Below are 6,803 nucleotides of genomic sequence, written 5' to 3' on the forward strand. Positions count from 1 at the left end.
CCCTCCAACTCAAAAAGGCCTGTGGTGTTGATGGTATCCTACATGAAATGATAAAATATACAGACCACAAATTCCAATTGGCTATACTTAAACTCTTTAACATCATCCTTAGCTGGCATCTTCCCCAATATTTGGAACCAAGGACTGATCACCCCAATCCATAAAAGTGGAGACAAATTTGACCCCAATAACTACCGTGGGATTTGCGTCAACAGCAACCTTGGGAAAATCCTCTGCATTATCATTAACAGCAGACTCGTACATTTCCTCAGTGAAAACAATGTACTGAGCAAATGTAAAATTAGATTTTTACCAAATTACTGTACGACAGACCACGTATTCACCCTGCACACCCTAATTGACAAGCAAACCAAAACAAAGGCAAAGTCTTCTCTGCTATACAAATTGATGGAAAGTGGTGTTGGGGGAAAAATATACAACATTATAAAATCCATGTACACAAACAACAAGTGTGCGGTAAAAATTGGCAAAAAGCACACACATTTCTTTCCACAGGGCTGTGGGGTGAGACAGGGATGCCGCTTAAGCCCCACCCTCTTCATCATATATATCAACGAATTGGCGAGGGCACTAGAACAGTCTGCAGCACCCGGCCTCACCCTACTAGAATCTGAAGTCAAATGTCTACTGTTTGCTGATGATCTGGTGCTTCTGTCCCCAACCAAGGAGGGCCTACAGCAGCACATAGATGTTCTGCACAGATTCGGTCAGACCTAGGCCCAGACAGTAAATCTCAGTAAGACAAAAATAATGATGTTCCAAAATTGGTCCAGTTGCCAGGACCACAAATACAAATTCCATCTAGACACCGTTGCCCTAGAGCACACAAAAAACTATACATACCTCGGCCTAAACATCAGTGCCACAGGTAACTTCCACAAAGCTGTGAACAATCTGAGAGACAAGGCAAGAAGGGCCTTCTATGCCATCAAACAGAACATAACATTTGACATACCAATTACGATCTGGCTAAAAATACTTGAATCATTTATAGAACCCATTGCCCTCTATGGTTGTGAGGTCTGATGAAGGTAGAGCCCCCTGATGGAGGTAGAGCCCCCTGATGGAGGTAGAGCCCCCTGATGGAAGTAGAGCCCCCTGATGGAGGTAGAGCCCCCTGATGGAGGTAGAGACCCCTGATGAAGGTGGAGCCCCCTGATGGAGGTAGAGCCCCCTGATGGAGGTAGAGCCCCCTGATGGAGAAAGATCCCCCTGATGGAGGTAGAGTCCCCTGATGGAGATAGAGATAGAGAAATCCTGCTACGCCATCAGACGAACGATCAAAGTGTCAATAAAGTACAAAGATTGAATCCTACTACACCGGCTCGGATGCTTGTCAGATGTGGCAGGGCTTGCAAAGGGAAACCCAGCCACGAACTGTCAAGTGACGCAAGCCTAACAGACGTGCTAAATACCTTCTATGCGCACTTCGAGGATAGCAACACTAAACTATGCATGAGAACACCAGCTGTTCCATACGACTGTGTGATCACGCTCTCCGTAGCCGATGTGAGTAAGACCTTTTAACAGGTTAACATTCACAAGGCCACAGGGCCAGATGGATTACCAGGACATGTACTCAGAGCATGGTCTGACCAGCTGGAAAGTGTTTTCACTGACATTTTCAACCTCTCCCTGACCCAGTCTGTAATACCAACATGTTTCTAGCAGACCACCATAGTTCCTGTGCCCAAGAATGCCAAGTTAACCTGTCTAAATGATTATCGCCCCATAGCACTCACATCTGTAGCCATGAAATGCTTTGAAAGGCTGTTCATGGCTCATAGCAACACCATCATCCCAGACAGCCTGGACACACTCCAATTCGCATACCACCCTAACAGATCCACAGATGACGCAATCTCTATTGCGCTCCACACTTCCCTTTCCCACCTGGACAAGAGGAACACTTACATGAGAATACTGTTCATTGACTACAGCTCAGCGTTCAACACCATTGTGCCCTCCAAGCTCATCAATAAGATAAGGACCCTGGGACTAAACACCTCCCTCTGCAACTGTATCCTGGACTTCCTGACGGGCTGCCCCCAGGTGGTGAGGGTAGGTAACAACACATCCGCGATGCTAACCCTCAACACGGGAGCCCCTCAGGGGTGTGTGCTTAGTCCTCTCCTGTACTCCCTGTTCACCCACGACTGCGTGGCCGCGCACGACTCCAACCCCATCATTAAATTTGCAGACGACATGATGGTGGTAGGCCGACGACGATGAGACAGCCTATAGGGAGGAGGTCAAAGACCTGGCAGTGTGGTGCCAGGACAACAACCTCTCCCTCAACGTCAGCAAGAGAAAGGAGCTGATCGTGGATTACAAGAAATGGGGGGCCGAGCACGCCCCTTTCACATCGAGGGGGCTGTTGTGTAACATGTAGTGAGCTTCAAGTTCCTCGGTGTACACATCACTAAGGATCTATCATGGTCCACATACAACAACACAGTCGTGAAGAGGGCACAACAACGTCTCTTGCCCCTCAGGAGGCTGAAAAGATTTGGCAGGGGCCCTCAGATCCTCAAAAAGTTATACAGCTTCACCATTGAGAGCTGGCTGCATCACCACTTGGTATGGCAACTGTTTGGCATCCGACTGCAAGGCGCTACAGTGGGTAGTGTGTACGGCCCAGTACATCACTGGGGCCGAGATCCCTGCCATCCAGGACCTCTATACCAGGCGGTGTCAGAGGAAGGCCCTAAGAATTGCCACCCAAGTCATAGACTGTTCTCTCTGCTACCGCACGGCAAGCGGTACCGATGCACCAAGTCTGGAACCAACAGGACCCTGAACAGCTTCTACCCCCAAGCTATAAGACTGCTAAATAGTTAGTTAAATAGTTAACCAATAGCTACCCGGACTATCTGCATCGACACTTTTTGCACTAACTCTTTTGACTCATCACATATGCTGCTGCTACTGTTTATTATCTATCCTGTTGCCTAGTTACTTTATCCCTACCTATATGTTCATATATACCTCAATTACCTCGTACCCCTGTACATCGACTCAGTACTGGTACCCCGTGGATATAGCCAAGTTATCATGGACTCAGTACTGGTACCCCATGTATATAGCCAAATTATCATAGACTCAGTACTGGTATCCCGTGTATATAGCCAAGGTATCATGGACTCAGTACTGGTACCCCGTGTATATAGCCAAGTTATCATAGACTCAGTACTGGTACCTCGTGTTTATAGCCAAGTTATCATAGACTCAGTACTGGTACCCCGTGTATATAGCCAAGTTATCATAGACTCAGTACTGGTACCCTGTGTATATAGCCAAGTTATCATAGACTCAGTACTGGTACCCCTTGTATATAGCCAAGTTATCATAGACTCAGTACTGGTACCTTGTGTATATAGCCAAGTTATCATAGACTCAGTACTGGTACCCCGTGTATATAGCCAAGTTATCATAGACTCAGTACTGGTACCCCGTGTATATAGCCAAGTTATCATAGCCTCAGTACTGGTACCCCGTGTATATAGCCTAGTTATCATAGACTCAGTACTGGTACCCCGTGTATATAGCCAAGTTATCATAGCCTCAATACTGGTACCCTGTGTATATAGCCAAGTTATCATAGACTCAGTACTGGTACCCCGTGTATATAGCCAAGTTATCATAGACTCAGTACTGGTACCCCCTGTATATAGCCAAGTTATCATAGACTCAGTACTGGTACCCTGTGTATATAGCCAAGTTATCATAGACTCAGTACTGGTACCCCTTATATATAGCCTAGTTATCATAGACTCAGTACTGGTACCCCGTGTATATAGCCTAGTTATCATAGACTCAGTACTGGTACCCTGTGTATATAGCCAAGTTATCATAGACTCAGTACTGGTACCCCGTGTATATAGCCAAGTTATCATAGACTTAGTACTGGTACCCCTGGTATATAGCCAAGTTATCATAGACTCAGTACTGGTACCCCGTGTATATAGCCTAGTTATCATAGACTCAGTACTGGTACCCCGTGTATATAGCCAAGTTATCATAGACTCAGTACTGGTACCCCGTGTATATAGCCAAGTTATCATAGCCTCAGTACTGGTACCCCCTGTATATAGCCAAGTTATCATAGCCTCAGTACTGGTACCCCGTGTATATAGCCTAGTTATTATAGACTCAGTACTGGTACCCTGTGTATATAGCCAAGTTATCATAGCCTCAGTACTGGTACCCCGTGTATATAGCCGAGTTATCATAGACTCAGTACTGGTACCCCGTGTATATAGCCAAGTTATCATAGACTCAGTACTGGTACCCCGTGTATATAGCCTAGTTATCATGGACTCAGTACTGGTACCCCCGTATATAGCCTAGTTATCATAGACTCAGTACTGGTACCCCGTGTATATAGCCAAGTTATCATAGACTCAGTACTGGTACCCCGTGTATATAGCCTAGTTATCATGGACTCAGTACTGGTACCCCGTGTATATAGCCAAGTTATCATAGACTCAGTACTGGTACCCCGTGTATATAGCCAAGTTATCATAGACTCAGTACTGGTACCCCGTGTATATAGCCAAGTTATCATAGACTCAGTACTGGTACCCCGTGTATATAGCCAAGTTATCATAGACTCAGTACTGGTACCCCGTGTATATAGGCTAGTTACTCATTGTGTTTTCATTCCTTGTGTTATTATTTTTCTATTTATTTCTCGTGTTGTTTATTTTTTATTTTTTACTATTTCTATTTTTTTCTCTCTGCATTGTTGGGAAGGGCCCGTAAGTAAGTATTTCACTGTTAGTCTACACCTGTTGTTTTTTACGAAGCAATGTGACAAATAACGTTAGATTTTTATTAGCTGCAAAATATGTAGCTTCCTGCCCACCCCTAGGGGCCAGCCAGTGGAGTGACCAACCAGAGCTACCGTTGTCTTTCTTCTATTTCATTACTGTCCAGTGGCGGCTGGCCGATAGAGGGCGCTAGGGCGCCGCCCCCTTAAATAAAATTATTTTAAAAAATAAAATAAAAAATAAATAAAAATAATAATAATAATAATAAAAACATCAGTATGTCAATATTTGTGTGTTTGAAATATGGAATGCACACAGTAATATGTGTAAGATATGATAGAAAATCATATTCGCAACCTTTCCTCTGCCTGTCAAACGCCTCGTCAGCTCTGGGCGATACAGAAAGTGCCCCGAGGAGGCGGGTCTACGTAGCAGTTAAGCCAATTGCTAATTTAAGATATGAATGTATGACATAAAATGTAGCTAATCAGCGATTTTAATTCGAATCCAAGGAGGGCGATTATTTTATCGCCCCAAGCTCGCCCCTGATAAAATAAGGACCGGGCTCCAGTGGCGCCATTTTTACTAGACGACAATGGCGAGCGCAAACGTTACTCCTCCAAGACCCAACCCTAACTCGGTGAAATCTCTCCTCCAAGATCCGTTTGAGAGGAGAACTTTGTCAGAGAAAGTTCGGGTGAAAGAGCTGGGCCCAGATCAACCTGACCTCTCAATCAGACAGCAGGCTAGCGAGAAAGGGAAGCAGTATATGCGCGGCTTCTCCCGTAGCTGGTACACCAGGAAGGCTTGGCTAGCTGGGTGCACTGATGCTAATGCTTTATTTTGCTTTCCGTGCTTGCTTTTTAAAACGACGGGGTCAGATTCAGCATGGACAGGTACCGGAGTGAGGGATATGAAGCACCTGTCAGAGAAGGTAAAGAAACATGAGAACACCAGGGCACACATGGACAACTCTGTAAAGCTAGCTGTATTAGGAAGGGTGAACATTGCTACGCAGCTGGATGACGGCCACAGGATTGCGGTGAGGAAACACAATGAGGAGGTGGATAAAAACAGGCACATTCTATCCAAAATTATCGATTGTGTGAAGTTCTGTGGGGCTTTTGAGTTGGCCTTGCGTGGGCACGAGGAGACTGACTCCTCGGACAACCCCGGCATTTTCCGGGGCTTAGTGGATTTTGTTGCCTCCCTCGACAGTGTGCTGGAGGAGCACCTGAAGACAGCTACCGTTTTTAAGGGCACGTCAAAGACGATACAGAACGAGCTGTTGGACTGTATGCTGTCAGTGCTTAAGGATTACATCCTGGAGGAAGTAAAGAGTGCTGATTTTATCGCCATTCAAGCTGACGAGACGACTGACGTTTCCACCCACTGCCAGTTGGTGCTTGTGATACGCTACATCGATGCTAAAAGTAACGTCCAAGAGCGTTTTTTCGAGTTCATTTTGATCGAGAACGCAACCGCCGACACCATCGCTACAGCGCTGCTGGAGAGGCTCAGCACCATACTCTCACATGGACAAAAGGCCAAACTTATTGCCCAGGCTTACGACGGAGCAAGTGTGATGAGGGGGAGCCACCGGCGGAGTGCAGCGTAAAATAGTGGATGTGTACGAAAATGCGCACTACGTCCACTGCTATGCACATCAGCTGAACCTCATCATGCAGCAGGCTACTTCACGCATCCCCAGGATCGGCACTTTCTTTCCGACCTTGCAGGATTTTCTGCTTTCTTCTCCAGGTCTCCCAAGCGAACCACCGTGCTTGACGAAGTGGTTGCGCATAGACTCCCCAGAGCCTCTACAACACGGTGGAACTTCCACAGTCGCGCTGTAAACACTGTGTACGAGTACAGGGATGACCTCCTAACGTGTTTCTAGACCATCAGAGACTCTGGGAACTTTGATGCCCCGACTGTCAGAGAGGCAGGGGGGCTTTGTGAGGATGCTTTCGAAGACGAGGCTTTCTGTTTTTTCCTGGCACTGTTCCA

This window comes from Coregonus clupeaformis, unplaced genomic scaffold, assembly GCF_020615455.1.
Source record: "Coregonus clupeaformis isolate EN_2021a unplaced genomic scaffold, ASM2061545v1 scaf0004, whole genome shotgun sequence".
NCBI classification, from domain to species: Eukaryota; Metazoa; Chordata; class Actinopteri; order Salmoniformes; family Salmonidae; genus Coregonus; species Coregonus clupeaformis.